The sequence below is a fragment of the Musca autumnalis genome, unplaced genomic scaffold (genome assembly GCF_047663935.1).
Source record: "Musca autumnalis isolate F117 unplaced genomic scaffold, ASM4766393v1 scaffold_2, whole genome shotgun sequence".
In the NCBI taxonomy this organism is placed as follows: Eukaryota; Metazoa; Arthropoda; class Insecta; order Diptera; family Muscidae; genus Musca; species Musca autumnalis.
In genome coordinates this window covers 63,208,236-63,231,316 of record NW_027411755.1, presented here as the reverse complement: position 1 = coordinate 63,231,316, position 23,081 = coordinate 63,208,236, and the positions used below count along the sequence as shown (strand labels likewise).

General features: G+C 35.1%; 2 protein-coding genes across 5 annotated transcripts in view; both read left to right on the top strand.

Annotated features, from left to right (window-relative positions):
- The window catches only part of LOC141394003 (uncharacterized), a 698,389-nt gene that overhangs the window by 520,611 nt on the left and 154,697 nt on the right, over positions 1-23,081 (top strand). The window lies entirely within an intron of this gene.
- tai (basic helix-loop-helix family member taiman) overlaps positions 5,207-23,081 on the top strand; it is a 360,628-nt gene continuing 342,753 nt past the window's right edge. For 2 of the 4 annotated variants that reach the window (XM_073967714.1, XM_073967711.1), the window contains exons 1-2: positions 5,207-5,321; positions 6,877-7,550. The gene's annotated coding sequence lies outside the window, so the exon portion shown is untranslated. Of the gene's footprint in view, positions 7,551-23,081 lie in introns of all 4 variants that reach the window. The other 2 variants (XM_073967712.1, XM_073967713.1) reach the window with 2 other exon arrangements.

Here is a 23,081-nt window from a genome sequence, read left to right as displayed (position 1 = left end):
TCGATTTGTGAGGTTGTTCGCAGGGTGGGTGAGAGTTCGAAGTAGGATGGTTGATTCAGAGGGTAGAAGTTCGGAACAATCTTTACAATTTCTTGTCATAACCGTGTTTTAAGTATTTCCGAACAAAATCTCGCTTTAACAATGTACATTGGCAAAGAGAACGTTTACCTCGCAAATTTAAGGCAAACTTATCAAAATTTGATCTGCAAAATCAAAATGCAGAGTTTTCTGTGGAACGAAAGAGCAAATGTTTTTGCAAAATCTTAGCAAAATACGCTTTGCCGTTACAACTTTTCACTTAGCAGAAATGACGTTTGTGGAATAGAAATCAAAAAAAGAGCTACATTATTTTGAAAAGTAAGGAAACTCACTTTATAATTAACAACTTATCACTTATCAAAAAATAATGGTTCTGTGGAACACTTAACTTTGAGCATTGTCAAAAATATTGATAAGTGCAAAATGAAAAGTTGATAAGTTGTTTCGTGGAATAGGGCCCTGGAGTTTGATTACAATTTATAATGGACAGACGGACGGACACACATCTTAAAATCGCGTTATCTCGTCGAGATATGAAGATTGGTAACAAACTTATATAAACTCTTGAAAAGTACAAAGCCGACATTAATTTCATACAGGAAACTCGATGGATTGGGAAAGGCGTCACAACAACACCTAAAGGTGACGCACTGTATTATAGCTGCCATGACACAAATCATGAGTTTGGGTGCAGATTTGTAGTTGGTCGGAGGTTAAAACACCCGGTCTCCGGCTTCACCCCAGTGAATAAAAGACTTGCTATAATACGGATAAGAGCAAAATTCTTCAATATGAGCTTTATCTGCGCTCATGCTCCAACCGAAGACAAGGACGAACAGACTAAACATATGTATATTCTACGAGCACTTAGAAGAAACATATGACCGTTGTCTTGCCCATGACGTTAAAATTATTCTAGGCGATTTTAATGCCAAAATTGGAAAGGAGAATATCTTTGGACCAACAGTCTCCATAGTGAAACGTCGAACAATGGAATGAGGCTGATAGACTTCGCAGCGGCAAAAAACATGGTAGTTAGCAGTACCAAATATAAGCATCTCGATCCCCAGATCAAAGAACAAGAAATCAAAGTGATCACGTTGTGATAGATGGAAGAGATTCATCGAGCGTGTTGGATGTGCGATCGTTCCGAGGAGACAACATAGACTCAAACCATCACCTTGTTGAGGCAAAGGTGCGTACCAGATGAAACGTAGCAAATAATGTACTTGAAAATTGGACATCTGTAAGCTGCAATCACAACACATAGCCACAGCATATTCCACCCAACTGGTATATCGGCCAGATTCGATTTTTTCGATATTTCCTTTTCAAAATACCGATAAAATCGATACTATCGTAGATTTCCTACTCCTATTTATTTAGAATCCAAAATGGCCGACAAATGTGTTTTGTTAACATTTCGCATGTCAGTAAAATACGAAGCGGATTAGAAAAGTTTGCGGTCTAAGCAACTGGCAGTGTCGCCAGCCGTCATTTGATATTTTTTTGGAAAGTGTGACAATTTTTAGACTAAGCGTACTCAGGACAGTTTGATATACGACCATGTGGTGTCTACAGTTAATTGAAAAAATCACTTTGCAAAAAAAAATGGAATTTACTTGTGAACATTTTCGTCCGATAATTTTTCACAATTTTCGACGTGGATAATCGCGGCAAGAGTGCATCGATCAAATTAGTTCTTTGTATGTCAATAAAGGACCATCCTATAGCACTATGAAAAATTGGTTTAATGAATTCAATCGTGGCCGACATTCGCAAAAAAGAAGTTCTTGAGGGTCGCCCAAAAACGGTCGTTGTGCCAGAAAAAATTAAGCCGTGCGTGAACGGATAATGCAAGATCGCCATGTTATGTACGGTGAGATAAAGGCATCCTTGGGTATTTGTTCCACCAATTTTTCCAATTGACATTCATGAACACTTGGCGCAAAAAATGGGGTTTTTCTCGTCGGATCCCGGGTTTTCGGAAATTTCAAAAATCAACGATCGCGGTGATTTTAAAGACGTTTATAAGAAAATTCAGGAAATAATTTCGACACGATCCGAGAGGAGCTCTTAAACTTCACTCGTCTTGAATTTTCTGTGGGAGCTACCCGAAAGTAAGCCGTGATAATCTATATTCGAAGCCAATCTATATCTGGAAGGAATAATACGATGTGCAAAGTTTGGAACAAACCGATTGATCTCTTCGATAGTTATCGTTCACACCACAGAAAAAATTTGAACTTTTGTGGGGTAGGTACTCGAAAAATTGAACCGATATGGTTCATATTCGAACTTAAAGTAATTTTGGGCAAAATATTACGAAATACAAAATTTGGTTTGAATCGCTTGATCCATTCGAGAGTTATCGTGATCACCAGCCATCCGATGACAGTCCGACAGACAGACGGACGGACTCTAAATGCTAAATCGACTCCAAATAGTCTGAAACGAATTTCGTCCAAAAATACTCGAGGTCTAAAACCTGTATTTCAAAGAGGCACATTTTTGGTCGTATCAAAGTTTATATGTCCTCGTCAGCCTAAAGGCTGAGGGTATACAAATTTCTGGCTATTGCTTCTTTTGTGATGTCAAAATGGCCAATAGAATCGATATAAAAAACTATTCGTCGATATTGGCGTAAAAAATTAAGTATCGATAATATCGATATCTCCATCGATGGTTTGCCACCTCTACCAACTGGCCCAATTGCTCAATTGCACCCGGCCAAGATGAGGTATAGACAGCAATAAACCGGATGAAGAATAAAAAGGCAGCAGGAGCCGATGGCCTACCAGGCGAGCTGTTCCAAACCCGAGGCGACACGCTAGTAAATTTGTATGCATCAGCTAGTTAGCACTATTTGTCAGGAAGAACGCGTACCCGACGATTGGAACCTGAGCATCATGTGTCCCGTCCGCAAGAAAGGAGATGAGACTGTATGCTCTAACTATAGGGGCATAAGGCTTCTTCCTATTGCCTATAAGATAGTGTCAGGGATATTGTGCGAACGACTAAAGTCAACGAAATAAATGGACCGTACCAATGCGGCTTTAGACCTGGCAACTCCACCACTGACCAGATATTTACCATGCGGCAAATTCTAGAGAAGACCCAAGAAATGCAGATCGACACCTACCACTTTTTTGTCGATTATAAAACAGTCTTCGACAGCCCCCTGCGTTCAAAGTTGGAATACCTGCGTTCAAAGTTGCCATGCCCGAATTTAGTATCTTCAGTTAAAATAGCAAATAACCTCACCGAACAGTTTTATGCCAAAAGAGGTTTTAGACAAGAAGACAGCCTTTCGTGTGATATCTTCAACATACTGCTGGATCATGTCATACGAGAAGAAAACGTTAAAAGAAATGGCACTATCTACACCAATAGCCACATATTAGTTGCTTATGCCGACGATATAGACATAATAGGACGATCAGTTAAAGAAGTAACTGATACATTTGCGAAGATCGAAGGAGAATCTGCCAAAGTGGGTCTGGCGGTAAACGGCGAGAAGACCAAGTTGATGGTATCGACTGTTAAAGTTGGCTGAAAAAGACTTCAAACAAACAGCATCAGTTGTGAAATATAAAGAAGAATTAGTTTGACCAACAGATGCTACTTTGGCTTAAGTAAGCAGTTTAAAAACAAAGCCACATCTCGACAAACAAAAGTAACACTTTATAAATCACTGATATTACCCGTGCTGATATATGGTCCCGAAACAGGCAGTGCTTGTTGTGTTTGAGAGAAAAAATTCTTCGAAAGATCTAAGTACCAATCTGCGTTGATGGTGAATATCGACGTCGTATAAACCATGAGCTGTATCTGCTATACAACGACATCAATATAGGTAAACGTATCGAGATACAACGATTGCGTTGGCTAGGCCATGTCATAAGAATGGACGATGATGATCCCGCTAAAAAGGCGTATAAATACGGGTCACATGGCGGTACACGCAGAACTGGCAGGCCTAGAAATCGATGGAGCAAACAAGTGGTAGAAGAGATGAAAAGGCGCGGTATTCCAGAGAGCGAAGCAACAAATAGAGAGAATTGGAGATTTTTTCTTAGTTCGGTTTATAGAACAAATTTTCTGTAATGGGCCAGCTAAGTAAGTAAGGATGAATTACTTAGAAGTATCAACAATATTATGTTTACAATATTCCTACTAAGAGGGTTGCCATATGGACCAAAGGGGTTCTAGATCATATTACATGTAAACAATGTCCGATAGGTCTCACACCGTTTTCTTAGTATGAAAACAATTACTTGACAAACTGAATATACTTAAGAGAATAACACATTTTTCAGATGTAATTCGAATTATTTTAATTGTATTATTTAATTTGTAATTCGTAACATATCATTTGTAATTTGAATTATTCCACTTGTAAATCGAATTATTCTATTTGTAATTCGAATTATTCCATTTGTAATTTGAATTATTCCATTTGTAATTTGAATTATTCCATTTGTAATTCGAATTATTCCATTAGTCATTCGAATTATTCCATTTGTAATTCGAATTATTTAATTTGAAATTCGAATTATTCCATTTGTAATTCGAATCATTTTATTTGTAATTTCAAATAAAATAATTCGAATTACAAATGGAATAATTCGAATTACATATAGAGTAATTCATGTTTCAAATAGAATAATTCGAATTACAAATGTAATAATTTGAATATCAAATGGAATAATTCGAACTACAAATGGAATAATTCGAATTACAAATGAAATAATTCTAATTACAAATAGAATAATTCAAACTACAAATCGAATTCTCGAACAACAAATGAAATGTTACGAATTACAACTAAAATGATTCGAATTACATATAGAATAATTCAAATTACAAATGAAATAATTCGAATTACAACTAAAATGATTCGAATTACATCTGAAAAAGGTGTATGTGTATTTTTTAGTTAATTCAATTTTTGTGTAATTTTACCTCAGTGAACCCCTGGGTCCAAAAGGGGTTAATGTTAAAAACAAGAGACTTAATACTATCCCCACAATTTGCTGTTGCATGTTTTCCTTTTATTTTGGTTGTAAAGAGCACATTCACCACTCACTGTGTATTTTCTCTCCATGTATGTCAAATGCACGCCACTGTCTCTCGCTCTTTTCAAATTTTAGTATTCCCTGACAGTGTGTGTTTGTTGCTATGTGCGTTGTATCTGTTGGATACATTTTGAAGGAGTATCTCGCCAATTGAGATTCTTACTTGGCCTAATGAGTATTTAGTTCGAGTTTGTATTTCGTTTGGTACGGATGGGAGGCAGTTAAAGTGTCGCGCCTTCGCGACTTTTATAATAATAATTATCTTATATATTACTACAACCACAACAACAACAACAAAAGAAGAAGAAAAAAATTGTTTCAACAAAAATAAAATTAAGAAAAAATATTCTCTCTCTATAACACACACAAAAATATATAGATAAATATTTATATATAAAAAAGAAAAAAAGAAGAAATATATTTTAAATGTGTGAAAATTTTCAACAACAAAATACAAAAATATCGAAAAAAATAAATAAAGAAATGGAAGAAATTTTTTGAAGAAGAATTAAAGTGTTTGTTGCTTTCGGCCGATTTCCGATAATTTTACAATAATTCAGTTTTTTTGCAAAATGCCGTCGTCGTCGTAAATGAAAGAAAGAAGAATGAAAAAAGCAAAGTGAAGGAAAAAATTGTTAAAAAAATGGAATGCACCAGAGTATGAGCGAGCAGAAGAAGTAGAAAGTTTCTTTAAAACGCAAATAAAAAATAAATAATTTTCAACATTTAGTTTTTTCGTTTCTTTATAATAAAAAATTAATTTTTTATGAGTTTTTCGTAATTAATTTTTGATTATCGTCTTTTTTTTGTTGAACATCGTTGTCGTCGTGGTATTCTCGTCGTAGTCTCGTTGTCGTAGTCATAGTCGCAAATCTCCGTCTCCGTCATTTTGTGATGAATGTGAGTGAGTGAGTGTGAGTGTGTGCGTGTTTGCAAGTGTGAGTGCAAGTGTATTAATGAGTGTGTGTTCGTGCGTACGTACATTTGTTTCTTACGGAATTTCAGAGTGTTTCATATCCCACAATGTTTCGTTCATCATCGTTACGCCTTTAAGTCTTCAAAGGTTATCTTCTCGCTTAGTTGTCGTTTTTTCTGGTCGTCGTTGTCGTAGCCGTTGTTGTTATTGTTGTTATTATTGTGTGTGACGTTTTCATCACACACAGATACAATACTACAAAAACAAGACCCAATAAGTAAAAACAAGCGGCAACAGAAATTGAGAAAACAAAAAACAAGAACATCAACCAACTTATGAGTGCGTGTGTGTCTGCCTGAGAGTATCTATGTTGGTATCGGCCTCCTCCCACTCTCTCGCCCCTGTTTGAATTAATTCGTGCTGTGTTTATTTGAAAATATGGACCTTTGGAATTAGTTTTTTTACTTTCTTTTATATAAAACCGGGAAAATTTGTTGAAAATTAAAACCTTAAAAAAACAACATTTCAAAATGGAAATTTTCAATTTTCTACCCAAACGAAAAAAATCAATAATCTTTAACAATCCAATTGGAGGAGAACCTTTTCTCCTAGAAACTCTCGCGTTTTGCTTTTTCTCCACAATATTGCCTTAAATTTTGTTGTTTCTCTCTTTTTTCGACTCTTCTTTTTAATGATTTGTTTTTGTTGTTTCATTTTTTATTATTTCTTATATTTTTACAGACTTATTTTATTTTCAAAAAAATTAAAAAAACGCAATTCTCCTTTTAAAAAAACGCATACTAATGAAATTTCATTCCGTTTTCTTTAATATTTTCAACGCAGTTTTTAGCTGACTCGTTGAATTCTTCTATACAAAACAAAAACCGAGAGATTTACTTTATTTCTTTGGCCAACAAAAAACAAAAAAGTGATGGAAATTAACAACAAAGCAAATGTTATGAAAATCTAACCATGTTTATGGAAAATAAATAATTTAATAAAAACCCCAACACATATTCTCAAATACTTAAATTACAATTACAAAAGAAAAAAAATCAATATTTACAAATGTTAAAATATTCTTATAACAATACAAAATATTAATAAATAAAAGTTACATATTACAAAAGAGTGTAAAGAAATATAATTGTTAAAAAATAAAAGTGTTTACTTATAAAACAAAAAATAAAATATTTAAAAAGAATTTTTGCTATGACGGTTTCAATACAAACAAATTAATTATTATAATTGCACACATAGTAAAAAAATATTAAACAAAATATTTATCAAGAAAAAATATATTTATTTTGCACATCCATAAAAAAGATTATTTGTGCTACTTGTTGCAAGGATTATTGTCATCTTTAAAGCTGCTAGACATCGTCTGAATACCAGCAACAACTGAAAACTTTTTTCTACGGTAACTGGATTAATATTTTTTCTCTGCGGTGCAAAATATGGCGTATTTGTTTGTAACGTAATAAATGTGGATAAGGAGAAATCAACTTTATTAAAAGGTAAATATAAAAAATACGTAAAGAAGAATTATAAAAGTTAATATTATAATTATAAAAATTACAAAATTAAGAAAAAAGTGCATAAATTGCTTATGAAAAGTTTTATTGAGAGGCCATCAGTCTTATGTGATTTAAAAGGCCTTAAGTCTTGTTTAGGGGCAACATATGGACTTCCCCGGGAAATCTTTGTGATCAGGGTCTAGGTAGGACTATCTATAGTTATAGTTAAGTTAATAGTGTTAAATTAATAAATTTCAAGACCCATATCTGGAGAAGTATGGACTTCCTCCGGAAAAACTATATAGCGTTGCTACCATGGTTCCAAGGACAACCTATGGTAATAATTTAAGCCCGATCCGAGAGGTGACCCTAAACGAGACTTGTTCTTGATAGCAGTTTTATAGCGGGCTTTAAGGCCGAAAAATCCGAATTTTGAAAAAGAAAGTGTTCTTCCCAGAGCTAATACTGGAGATTTGTGCTAAAACTAGGTCTGTGATCTTGCGTTTGAGAAAATATAGGCTTTTTACAGAACGATCTTTTAATTTGTTTGTATGCGGAATTTCTTTGTACGGAAACAAATAAGGGGGCAGAAAAAATGATTTGATATAAGAAATCAGGAAGAATCCGTTGTTTAGTTTAAAAAGTAATTTATATTTCCTCGCTGGCTAATCCTTCGCAAAAATCTCGACCAATATTTCTTAATGTTTTAAACCAGAATTCCCTGGTCCGGACAGTGCCTATGAAAGTGCTTCTATGGAGTGAGTAGTGGAAGTTTTAAACAAAAAAAAAACATATTCTTTTATTAATTCTCTTTCGAGTTCAGCTGCAAATTGAAAAATTGGGAATCCACCGAAGCTACGTTTCACGGGTGGTTAGACCGATCATCAGGCATATTTTTTATTTTGTTGTTTTTTTTTCTATTTTTTATCTTTTTGACCTTTTTGTCACTAGACCACACTACTCAATTAGTAAATGACTACAAAACACTATTATCCCATTGACAATTAAAATAAAAAAAATTGTGGTGCGGAATTTTGAACAAGGCCTAATAGTCGAGCACACTTCCATCGAAAAAATTAATATTATAATTATATTTCTTAATGTTTTAAACCAGAATTCCCTGGTCCGGACAGTGCCTATGAAAGTGCTTCTATGGAGTGAGTAGTGGAAGTGTTAAACATAAAAACATATTCTATTATAAATTCTCTTTCGAGTTGAGCTGTAAATTGAAAAATTGGGAATCCGCCGAAGCTACGTTTCACGGGTAGTTAGACCGATCATCAGGGATATTTTTATTTTGTTGTTGTTTTTTCATTTTCTATCTTTTTGACCTTTTTGTCACTAGACCACACTACTCAGTTAGTAATAGACTACAAAACTCTATCATCCCATTGACAATTAAAATAAAAAAATTGTGGTGCGGAATTTTGAACAAGTCCTAATAGTCGAGCACACTTCCATCGAAAAAATCCTGTTGTCGGGATTTGAACTGAGAAAGCAATGTTTCGTAGTCTTTACATAGGAAAATTGTGCACTTAATCGCGATTCCCAAATAGGGAGGAGCAGAAAGCGTCCTGGCAGGTATGAACATATTTACAGCCCCCAAATTCCATATAATTTTTCCTGGGAAGCTATAGAAATAAAACAAGTGAGCAATGGCTATAGGTATGTACTTAAAAAAAATCGCGGTAAAAGTTCACATTTTTAGGGTTTTTTAGGTATTCAGAATTTTGCATGGAATCTGTAAGCTCTATTGAAATGGGACTAAAAAAGTAAAAAGTATCAGTCGGCTTTGCCGACAGAGATATACCCTGTCTGGATTGCAAAATTTTCAAAATTTTGGGCGTGAAAATCGACAAAAGTATGAATTGGATTAAAGCTCAAAAATTTGCGGGGATATCGATAGATAGGGCTTTTTATTACACTAATCTACGGAAAACATAATATCGCTGTAAACAAGGCCACTAGGAAAACCTTCGTTAAAATGTCGAAAGGATCGTCGAACCACACAAAAATGTTGGATTGGACAGATAGGCCCAAATTTGAACATAAACTAAGTATCGACAATATTTAGAGATCCAAACTTTGGACCAAATCGGTTTCTACGTCTATAAGAAATCGCGCGTACAATTTTAGCGAATATTTTCGGACTTTTGTGGGGGAGGTACCGGAAGGAGTGGACCTATAAGCAGCACCTTCGAATTTCATCTAATATTCGAAGAAATATTACAATATCCAAAGTGTGGACGAACGCAGTATTCGGTTCGAGCTCTCCAGACACTACATATGGCGCAATAGGGGGTTTTTTTTGCAACTTTCGGGCTGTTTTATCAAGAAATGTAGACTTGCCCCTGAAAAAACTTTTATTCGAGAGCAGGTCCCAAACTGAACTTTTCCGAAATTTTGTGTGGGAGGTACCCGAAGGAGTGGACCGATTGAGTCCCTATTGGAACCTTATCTAAGTCTGGTAGAAATTTCACGATATGCAAAGTAGGGACCAAATCGGTTACTTCCTTCAAGAGTTTTCCGAACATTTCCGAACTTTTGTGGGGGAGGTACCGGAAGGAGTGGACCGATATAACCCATCTTCGAACTTAAACTAATTTTGGACAAAATATTACGAAAGCCAAACTTTGGACCGAATCGGTTGATCCGTTCGAGAGTTATCGTGCGCTCCAACCAGACGGACGGACATTGCTAAATCAACTCCAAATTGTCTGAAACACATTTCGTCCAAAAATACTTGGCGTCTAAAACCATTATTTCGATGAGGCACATTTTGCCCGTATGAAAGTGTATATACCCTCGTTAGCATAAATGCTGTGGGTATAAAAATGTTGTAGAGAATTTTCACTGCTACTTAATTTTCTTTAGTCCCATTTCGATAGGACTTGTGGTTTCCAAGCAAAATCCTAAAAACCTAATAAAATTTGACCTTTGACCTCGATTTCTTTCAAAATTCCTCCGTCGATTTTTTGTTTTTTTCTGATTTTTCTCATCTGTGAATATATCTACAATGTTCAGAATCTGCAAAAACTTCCCAGGTGTAAGTACCTTCCATTTTATGTTAGTTAAGGCGCATCGTGCATGACATTGTATTGTAGGGAGGCGATACAGTCAGTTTATTGTCCCAATTTCAACTTCTACATCTCAAAACTGGTAAAACCTACGGAAAAAGTCATCTTGTATAGAATTTTCACAGCTACAAAATTTGCTATAATCCCATCTCAATAAGACTTTCGCTTTCCAAGCAAAATCGTGAAAATTTAAAAAATCCTATAAATGTGAATTTTGATCGCGGTTAATTTAAAAAGCTCTCCGGCGATTTTTTTTTGATTTTTTTTGGACATTGTAGTTTCAGAATCCGCAAAAACTTCTTAGGTGTAAGCACATTCCATTTAAAGATGGTTCAAGAGCACCGTGCACCTTTATATGGGGCTATATCATAGTGTGGACCTGTGTTGGCAATTATTGTTGGAGGAGTTTTGTGACTACTGTGACCAAATGTCGAATTACAGATATTTCGGTGGAAAATTGTAGATAAACTCCTTAAAATACCGAACATCGGGAGGTAACGTTATGGGGGCTGTACAAAAAAGTGGACCTATGTACACTGTTTTTCGTGCAGGAACATCAACTGTCAAATTACAGGTTGTTCGGTTAAAAATTGTAGCTAAAAACCTCTAAATACCGAAAATCGGGAATATGTAGGCTATACCAAAATATGGACCTATGTTGATAATTTTTTGTGGAGAAATTTTGTGACCACCAGAAATTTCAAACGGCAAATTGCAGGTAGTACGGTCATAAAATTTAGCTGAAATCCTCAAAATACCGAAAATTGGGAGGTACCTTTATATGGGGGCTATTCTGTTTTGTGATCACTAGGAACATCAACTGTCAAATTACAGGTAGTTCGGTTAAAAATTGTAGCTGAAAACTTTAAAATATCGAAAATCCGGAGGTACCGTTATATGGCGGCTATACTAAAACATGGACCTATGTTGACGGTTTTTTTGTGGAGATGTTTTGTGACCAGTGGGAACCCCAAAAGTCAAAGTACGGCTAGTTCCGTCTAAAATCCTCAAAATACTGAAAATCGGGAGGTACCGTTATGTGGGGACTATATCAAAACGTGGGCCCATATAGCCCATCTTCGAACTTGAACTGCCTATGGAAAAAAGACAATCGGGTTCAAAAATATAGTGCTCTAGCTCAATTATTGTGGACTCTAGAGTGATTACAACAGACGGACATGCCTAGATCGTCGTAGAATTTTATCCTGATCAAGAATATATATACGTCATATGGTCGCAGATGATTAGTTCGATGTGTTACAAACAGAAAAACAAAATTAGTATACCCTCCATACTATGGTGGAGGGTATAAAAACAAAAACAAGTTTTTCGAAAAATGTAAAAATTTTTTTAAAATTAAAAAAAGAAAATCGTTGGTTTTTTATAAATCATATGTATATTTATATGTTTAACAAAGCTATAATTAATATGGGAAACGGTAAGAGAAAACACAAATTTTTACTGATTGGGAAGTATATATATTATTGATCAGCATAAAATTCTATGTCGTTTTAACCATGTCCGTCTGTCCGTGTGTCCGTCCGTCCGTCTGTCTGTCTGTCTGTCTGTCTGTTGAAATCAAGATACAGCTCGCAATTTTAAAGATAGAGAGTCAATATTTGGTACAGAAGTTTTTATTACTTGCTGGATGGTTGGTATTGAATATGCGATGTATCGGTCCACGTAGAACGGTACCTCCCGATTTTCGGTATTTTTAAGGTTTTAGCTTCATTATCACACTGAAATGGCTGAAATTTGGTACTTAGTCTACGTTGGTGGTATAAAACTTTCCCCCAGAACTTTGTCGGTATCTGTCCATGCCTTCATATAGCCCCCATGGAAATGTACCTCCCGATTTTCCGTATTTTGAATGTTGTGGCTTCAACATTCCACAAAAATGGCTGAAATTTGGTATTTAGACTTCCATGTGATATAAATCTGTTCGCCAGAAATTTGTCTGTACAGGTCTACGCTTTCCTATTGCCCCATTTCCGACAAAAAATTCGTCGGTATAGGTCCACGTTTCGATATAGCCCCCTTAGAACGGTACCTCCCGATTTTCGTAATACTGAATATTGTGACATCAATATCCCACCGAAATGGCTGAAATTCGTTATTTAGTCTTCCAAGAGTTATAAAATATTCCGGAAGAGTATTACCAGTATAGGTTCACGTCTTCCTATATCCATATAGAAACGTACTTCTTGTTTTTCGGTATTTTTTAAGTTTTAGCCACATTTTCTTACCGAAATATAGGAAATTTGGTATTTAGTCTTCTTTGAGTCTAAAATCTTTCCGTCAGAAATTTGTCGGTATAGATCGACGTTTTGAAATAGCCCCCATAGAACGGTGCCTCACATTGTTTTACCGAAATTGCTGAAATTTAGTATTAAGTCTTCTTCATACACGAAAGGAAACTCATTATTCCATTTTACTTCAATACAACTTGTGGTGGAGGGTATAACAAGTTCGGCCCGGCCAAACTTAACGCCGTTCTTACTTGTTTTGTTTTCCTTAGTTTTAATATGTTTACTATTGAATCCCATATAGAAATTAATCGGTGGCGAAAAATAGCGGGTTTGGCCAGGAAAATCAATTTCTGAACGATTATGCGTCAGTCTATATTCGAAAATTTTGGTAAGGAGGTTTCCTCTACCCGGAATATGGGAAATGCCAAATTATAGTCAATTCTTATAATTTATTTAAATGATTTTAAATATCAAAAGTGTTCTGAGAAGTTCCAATTAAATGAGAAAAGTGTTAAACAGACAGGTGAGGGCAGGTACAAAAGCATTTATATTAGCTGCAAGAGGACACAATCAGCTATCATTCTGTGATAATATCACCGAATATCGTTTTTATCTATTATAGTTTGATTTTGACTGTACCTTAGAAAAAATAGTGTATTGTATCTCGTGTAAAAGCTACTATAATTTGCAAACAGAATTTTTAACTTAATTTTTTATCTCGACAAAGAACACACAATAACTAGTTACCTTTATTTTTGTCACTTATTTTGTGCATTTTATGAGCAGACATACATATCAACTCATCCCTCCTCATGTAGCTGGGGTCATTACTCTGAGCACTTTTATTATTCACACAATTCATATGAAATCGAAAATCCGATCAAAAACTAACCACCACCATTTGTTGCAATAATAATATCCAAATACATACTAAATAATATTTCTTTTATTAGAAGATTTTCAAGAAATGCTATTGCCAGGCATTTCATACATAACAAGATATTGAACTGTCTGCATTTGTCTGTCTGACAGTCTATCATGTTACAGCCAATGGCAAATATTTTTATGAATTCTACTAAAATATAAGTTTAGATATTGTTAGAGCTACGAAATTAATAACAAATTATGAAATCATTTGAGTATATGAAGAAAGGAGATGGTGATGCTTCAACGTTTCATATTTCATGCTTATTGCTTTTTATACCCTCAGCCTTTAGGCTATGAAGGGTATATGGTAATATTCAAAAATGTTTTACAATCGTTGAAGTTGAGGTTCACCATTTAATAAGTCGCGAACTGTCAATATATTTTATACAATATGAATATATTTATATTAATTGAAGTGTTTTAGCCGGGGTCGCTTAAAATGAAACATAACAAATAATTGATGTGGAAGCTGTGTTGGTGGTAATATTAAAAAATGGGTAAAAATGTGTTGAAGTTTACAAGTTTTTTTGTGTTCTTTCTTGATTTCTGGTCAAACCACGGAAAATTCAGACCTGAGCTCAAAGAAAGAATTGAATAATACCCGTTGGGCAACATGGTTCTAATGTATGACTTTTCGATATATATACTGCTACCCCCTAAAATCGATGCTGACATTTTGAATTTTTGAAATCTGGGTTTTTTGAATTTTTCTTATAATTGGAGGGCGCAACCAGATAATTACCCAAACTATTTATTGGATTGTAGAACTCGTGATTCCTCGTCGTTTGATGTACATCTCATGAGTGTGCTTCATACAGCTCCCTAGTAATAGGAGTCCAAAGTCGAAATTTTGCTGCGTAAATTTTCTTTAAAAACCTATTTTTTGGCTTCAAAATTTACAACTGTGACTCAGGTACCCTTGTACCCCGCGTGATTTTAGTTTTTTTACGCGCCGGATCTAATGAACCCTTCCGAATTCAAATTCATCCACTAAAACGGCGGTTATAGATACCTTGAAAGTAGGAAATTCTGCAAAATTATATTTTGATGATTCCGCGAATTGAACCGCGATTTTCTTTGGTTATTTTTATATAAATGGAATCCTTCATGCGTGATTATATTATTTTCCAAAACCGTGTGGCATAAATTACCGAGATTCTGGTGTAATATTCGTATTTCATATAAAATAGAATTTGGTAGCACATCCGCGGTTCTTGACGAATTTGTTTAACATTTGTTATTATGACGTATTTTTTATAGGCGGTCACTGAAATCGGATGCGCCTTATAATCTTATGTACATCGCGCAATTTTTACCCACATAAAGGTTTTTTGAACAGTAAGATGCAGCTGACGGCACACTTTGGCCGCTGAATGAAAAGTGGAAAAATCGCTACATATTGATAGAGATGCACTTGCTGTATCTGAAAAGCGCATGCGCCTTAACTGGTTTTAACGAATTCGCGAATTATACGTTTTTTAACTTGTATGTTTTTTCTTAGGTTGTAATTTCCATAATACGTTATATTTCATAATCCTATTGTTTACCAAAGTAAGCAAATACACTTTCGGGTTTGTCATCGCATTTTCCCTGAAGAAGTTTCAGCGAAGTCCGTCAGTCCTTGCATCGAAATTTAGCGAAATAGTAGAATAACTCCCAAAAATGTTTTTTCTATTTTTCGTATTAAACAAAAATATATATTTTTGAAATAATTTCCAACAATAAGTTTTCGTCGTTTGTTGTTGCTGTAATATGGCAGTTATGAATCCTATCGTTAAAATTTTGTTCTCATGTTTTTCTACGCGTTGTCTAGAATCTGTACGTATTTTTAATTAATTTTTTTTTCGAGTTTTATTTGGACTCTAAATTAGAATAAATTAAATTTACTCCAAGATTTTTTCAGTATTTCTTGATTTTCCGCGAAAATAGAAATACATTTAGTAAATATTTAGGCATCTACGGATAGATATTAAATGCTGTTAACACTTTACATATACATTTTCTTATTACAGCAAAAATGGAATTTTTAAATATTTGTTCTTTATAAGGGAATAAAAACCCCATAACTTTGGAGCGCAGCATCTAATTTTGTGAACGCGAACAGATTTGAAACCACGACTTTTTTCTTAATCTATGTTCCAAAAATTGCGGATGTGCTCGCAAAAATTTTTTTAATATTTCTTCCAATGGAATTGCAAAAGAAATTTGAAATTTACCATATACACTTTCATACGGGCAAAATGTGCCTCATCGAAATAATGGTTTTAGACCCCAAGTATGTTTGGACGAAATGTGTTTCAGACAATTTGGAGTCGATTGAGCAATGTCCGTCCGTCTGTCTGTCTGGCTGGCTGGAGCGCACGATAACTCTCGAACGGATGAACCGATTCGGTTCAAATTTTGGCTTTCGTAATATTTTGCCCAAACTTAGTTTAAGTTCGAAGATGAGCTATATCGGTCCACTCCTTCCGGTACATCCCCCACAAAAGTTCGGAAATGTTCGGAAAATTTGTGCAGACGATAACTCTTGAAGGGAGTAACCGATTTGGTCCATACTTTGCCCATCGTGGAGCGTGTACCAGACTTAGATCAGGTTTTAATATGGACTCAATCGGTCCACTCCGTCGGGTACCTCCCACACAAAAATTTGGAAAAGTTCAGTTTAGGACCATCTCTCGAATCGCTTTGATTTTTGCTTCAGCTACTTGTATTCACTGCCCTCTATACGACGGTATAAGTTTCATGAGGGGCAAGTCCATACTTCCTGAGAAAATAGCCTGAAAGTTGCAAAAAACCCCTATGACACCGTGTGAGGAGGTTGGAGGGCAAAATAACTCTCGAACAGGTCTGCCGATTCGGTCCAAAGTTTGGCCTTAGTAATATTTTGTCCAAACATAGTTTAAGTTCGAAGATAAGCCATATCGGTCCACTCCTTCTGGTACCTCACCACAAAAGTTCAAAAATGTTCGGAAAAATTGTGCGTACGATAACTCTTGAAGAGAGTAGCCGAATTGGACCATACTTTAGACATCCTAATATATCTACCAGATATAGATCAGGTTCAAATATGGACTAGATTTGTCCACTCCATCCGGTACCTCCCGCACAAAATTTCGGATACATGTTCACTTTAAGACCTGCTTTCGAATCACTTTGATTTTTGTTGAAGCAACTTGCATTCGCTGCCTCAATTGCGATGGTAAAAGTTGTTTCAGGGGCAAGTCCATACTTCTTGAGCAAACAGCCCGAAGGGTGTAAAAACCCCCTATGGCACCATATGTAGTGGCTGGAGATCCACTTCCATAATGGTCAATGTCGATCCATTCCTTTTTGTATCTCCTCCGCAAAACGTTTGATCTTTAATCATAATCAACATTTTTGTCGGTTCAAACGCCCAACATTTTTAAAACCCCCTAAATACATACGTTTTTTGGGAAAAAAAGTTTCAATATATTCAGGCTGAGGGTATATCTCTGTCGGCAAAGCCGACTGATACTTTTTTACTTGTTGATATTAACTATGCTAAATAAAATGTTAATTTTGGAGATGCAGTATCAATGTAATTTAACGGAAAGAAACCTATTTAGGCGCACCATGAATTGTTTTTATTTCAATTAAAATTGATTTCTAAAGTAATTTGACAAAATCGCAAGACCGAAAAGTCAGCCATTTCGTTGCATGTAGAAATTGAACATGACTAAAATCGATCGATGACTTTTATAGAGACCTTATAAATGTCATCGATCGATTTAAGTCTTCTTCGATTTCTACATGCAACGAAATGGCTCATGGTGCGCCTGAACTAACTTTAAATGAAGGGTGCTTACACCTTGGAAGTTTTTACGGATTCTGAAACTACAATGTTCATAGATGAGACTAATCCAAAAACAAGAAAAAATCGCTGGAGGGATATTTAAATAAATTGCGGTCAAAATTCACATTTTCAGGGTTATTTTAGATTTTTTTTTTACTATTTGTTGTAGTCAAGCTTAATCTCATATTTGTTGTTTTCAAATTTAAAAAAACAACAAGTTTAAAGTGGGGTGTAGTTAAAATTGATTACTTTTGGGGATGGCAGAGAATACTTTTTATTATTAGATTTTTACGATTTTGCTTGAAAACGGCAAGTCTATCAAAATGGGGCTAAAGAAAATGCGGTAGCTGTGAAAGTTCTGTAGAGTATTGACCCTAATGATTAGTTTCTAGGTTTTACCATTTTTGAGATATAGAAGTTAAGGTCACGTTTTTAGTTGTTATACCCTCAGCATTTATGCTAACGAGGGTATATACACTTTTATACGGGCAAAATGTGCCTCATCGAAATAATGGTTTTAGACCCTAAGTATGTTTGGACGAAATGTGTGTCAGACAATTTGGAGTCGATTGAGCAATTTCCGTCCGTCTGTCTGTCTGGCTGGCTGGAGCGCACTATAACTCTCGAACGGATGAACCGATTCGGTCCAAAATTTGGCTTTCGTAATATTTTGTCCAAACTTAGTTTAAGTTCGAAAATGGGTTATATCGGTCCACTGCTTCCGGTACCTCCCCACAAAAGTTCGGAAAATTTGTGCGCACGATAACTCTTGAAGGGAGTAACCGATTTGGTCCATACTTTGCCCATCGTGAAATGTGTACCGGACTTAGATAAGGTTTCAATATAGACTCAATTGGTCCACTCCTCCGGGTACCTCCCACACAAAAGTTCAGTTTAGGGCCATCTCTCGAATCTCTTTGATTTTTGTTTAAGCAACTTGTTTTCACTGCCCCATATACGACGGTACAAGTTTCATCAGGGGCAAGTCCATACTTCCTGAGAAAATAGCCTGAAAGTTGCAAAAAAAACCCCTATGACACCGTGTGAGGTGGTTGGAGCGCAAGACAACTCTCGAACGGATCTGTCGATTCGATCCAAGATTTGGCCTTAGTAATATTTTGTCCAAACATAGTTTAGTTCGAAGATAAGCCATATCGGTCCACTCCTTCAGGTACCTCCTCCACAAAAGTTCAAATATGTTAGGACAAATTGTTCGTAGGGTAACTCTTGAAGGGAGAGGCCGAATTGGTCCATACTTTACACATCCTAATATGTCTACCAGATATAGATCAGTTTCAAATATGGACTATATGTGTCCACTCCATCCAGTACCTCCCACACAAAATTTCGGATAAGTTCACTTTAAGACCTGATATGGAATCACTTTGATGTTTGTTGAAGCAACTGGCATTCGCTGCTTCAATTACGATGGTAATAGTTATTTCAGCGGCAAGTCCATACTTCTTGAGCAAAAAGCCAGAAGGGTGTAAAAACACCCTATGGCACTATATGTAGTGGCTGGAGATCCATTCTTTTAAGTATCTCCTCGGCAAAATTTTGATCGTCTATCATAATCAACATTTTTGTCGAAACGACCAAAATTTTTAAAACCCCTAAATACATACGTTTTTTGGGAAAAAATTGTTTCAATATACACAGGCTGAGGGTATACCTCTGTCGGCAAAGCTGACTGATACTTTTTTACTTGTTTTTCTTAGGTTTTCACGATTTTGCTTGAAAACGGCAAGTCTTATCGAAATGGGACTACAGAAAATCTTAAAATTCTCTACAAGACGTGCCTTTTTGACCTAGGCTGTACCATTTTTGAGATATATAAGCTTAAGTTGGGAAATTGCTGACATGACATTGTTTTATAACGAGGCGATACACTCAGTGCAATGTCCAAATTTGAACCACCATATCTTAAAAATAGTAAAACCTAGAAAAAAAAAACATAAGGGTCAATCTTGTAGAGAATATTTACAGCTACAACCTTATCTCAAATTCGATTTCGCAATGACTTGCCGATTTCTAAGCAAAATCGTGAAAACCTACAAAAACCCTAAAAATGTGAACTTTGACCGCGATTTATTTAAAAACCCCTCCGGCGATTTTTTGTTGTTGTTTGATTTTTCTCATCTATGGACATTGTAGTTTCAGAATCAGCAAACAAAATCCCAGGTCTAAGCTCCTTTCATTTAAAGTTGGTTCAGGCGCACCGTGAGTTGTGTTGAAATATCGTCTACGTGAGGAGGTCCTGATATTGGCAGCAGTTACAATTTGATGTTTGGGGACCTTTGTTACTCTCTTTGAAGAAAATGTGTACATATATAGCCTGCGTCTTCATATTTTTTATTTTTGTTTTGTTATGTAAAAATGTAACAACTCTGCTACATAGCACTTGTAAATTAATCCCCTACAACAAACAGTTGTTTGGAGGAGCAGTCATTTCGTCTGTAAAAATGTGGTGTTGTTTGTTTTGTGTTATTTGTTTGTTTTTGTTATTTAACTTCAAGAATTGTAACTCTCATTTCTCTTTTGAATCCCGATTGAAATATTTTTCGTCTGTTTTCTGTTCCAATATAAAACAGAAATCCATATCTTTACAAATAAATGGTAATGGTATATTTGTTCAACGCCAGTGTTGATAATAGTACTGGCACCCAAATGACGAAAACAAAAAAGAAACACACAAAAACAACAAATTGTAAGAAAAAATAACCAAAAAAATGTGTGGGACGTGACAGATGTTGCCCTGAAACAACAAGGATGGATGACGACTGGCTGGTAGGTTGGATTGGAATGAATGATGAATTACACATCAACAATGACAGTCAACCAAGCAGCCAGCCATCCATCCAGTGAGTCAAGTGACAGCATAGCACACAGCACACGCTTTTATCACTCACTCACTACAATGTTGTCTAAGGTTGTCTATAAAGAAAGAACGGAAAAAATACTTGGAAAAAAGAGCAAACAAGAAAAACAAAAATCAAGTGCAAATATACAAATAAATGAATGTTATTAAGATTTATTTGTAACTAACAAATTTATTAGTCAGTGACAGTGGAACCCTGATAAGAAATGCTAGTGTGGTTTAATATGCACAAATTAATTAAATTATTTCAAGTCACATTTTTATTTGATTGATGTATTACTAAAATCAAGGTTCCACTGTCTTATTTCCCCTTGTTTGGTAATTTATTATATAATAAAATTTCATTAACGTCATTAAAAGGACAAACCATGAGTCCTTGCTCCTACTTCAAACAATTTTAATTATCACACAATTTCAAGTATTCGTTTGCACCCCGCCCATCACCACAATGTAGGTGTAAATGAAATTATTTACATACTTTCCTGAAGGGTTACATCAGAAAATTGATTAGTTACGATCTCCTACGCACCAACACGCAAATTATTTAGAAAATATATTTTAAGAACATATACTCAGACCTTAAAAAGACCGACGGCAAATACGGTTTGGAGAGTTTATGTTCACTGTTGCTATCGATATTAAAACGATTCCCCTCAATACTTCTATTTCCACTTTCTCTATTTTCGGTACGTCAATCTAATTGATTTCAAGGGCAATAGTGTTGGGCAATCTCGCTCATTAAGCAGATCGACCTTTACATTCCGTTCACCAAGAGGAACCAGGTCTTTCATTTCGTTCGTTGGCCCATTTTTATTCAATACTAGCAAAGTGCCCGCTTCTTCGTATGCGGAAAACAAATTAAAAATATATAATACGGAAATGGTGAACACTGAACATTTTGTTGTGCTAAATACTAAGCACTGTTCGTATCACTTTAGTCGGATTTTCTAAAAAACAGGCCGCATCTCACCTCAAAACATCAACAGTGTGCCAAATTTTTTGGGGCATTTTAATAAAGGTGTCCTCAGAAGGTAAAGCATTTTTGTAAACGTTTTTGTAGCATAGGTCTACGTTTCCGAATAAAATTACTAAACCGTTCAGAATAATGTCATGTTCACACGAGCGTTTCAATTACGTTGTTCGCCTGTCGAACGACGTACACGAATTAACCCGTTTCCACGACACCATTCGTAATTAACAGAAACATAAACAAAATTTCCTTCATTTTTGTTTCCTTGTTTTCACGAAAATTTAAACCGAAAACACATAAAATATACATTAAATTAATAGGAAAATCAATAGACTTTCCTTAAAATACATCTTCAATATTTAACTACACACATTTCATTAATTTTTTCCATAAATTCTGAATAATTTTGTATTTTCAATATATTTTTATATGTTTCTATTTTCAAAATTAAAGAGAGGGAGGCATGTCAAAACAATGTTTGTGTATACAGACTTTCAGTTTTTTGTTTCTGATTTTTTACGCGATTTTCAACTAATGGACAAGAAATGCGTGTGGAATAAAGAAGGAAACGCAACCATCTTCCTTCTGCATCTATATAACATGTTTACTTCATTAAATTTCATTTATATTTTTCCTTTTTTCTAAAAAATTTTGTGTTTTCAACAAATTTTTCAATTTTGAATTTAGACATGTCATAATTAATTTTTTCGATAAATTCTCTCATTTGTTAGGGATGGGACATACTTACTCGTCGTTCAGAGAGTATTTCTAATCGAACAACGTAGAAAAATCGTCGTTCGTTCATAGAATTTTGTGTGGGGAAATAAGTAATTAATTCGTAGTTATGGGTCGAACAACGAATAGAGAACGAACGACGTACCGTGGAAACGGGCTATAAAGAAACAATTTTGTTGAAAAGATAGAAACCGAAGACGGTTCCCATAAAAACAATGGTAGAATACCAGACCAAAACCCAGTACCTTATCTCAAATTTTGCAGCTTCAGCCTTACTTATTCACCCACTACCTATGGATATTGCATGTATAAGCATAGCATAAATTTTAACCCAGATATGCCCAGCGTCCTATATATAGGACACACAAAATTCTTGCTAATTTTATATGTTATGTTTATCAAAGTACCGTTTATTTTGGTGATATACTCAGTACACATCTGTAGCTCTTGGGATATTATGTGATTCCATTATTTTGAGCTACTATTTTTGAGTTTTGAGGTCTAGTTCATCGAAGTTTCCACTGATCGCTTAGTTTTTACAATGATTTGCGTTATGACCGATTAATTATTGGGTAATTTTATAACGAAAACATACACGATGTGGAGCCTACTACGAAAAAACGTTAACTAGATGCCGAAAAGGTGTCTTTGGACTATATGTCAAATGTTTTGTGTCCCATAACTCCCAGTTATATGATAAAACCCTGTGTCCAAAAGTGGCCTCAAAAACCACTTTTTTCAAAAAATTTTTAAAAAACATATAAACATACTGTTATTATTTCACATTTGCTTCTAAAATAATATAAAAATACTTTTAAAATGATCACGATCAAGCAATGGGCATATCTGGGTTAAGTGGGAATTTTCATAACCATTCAGAT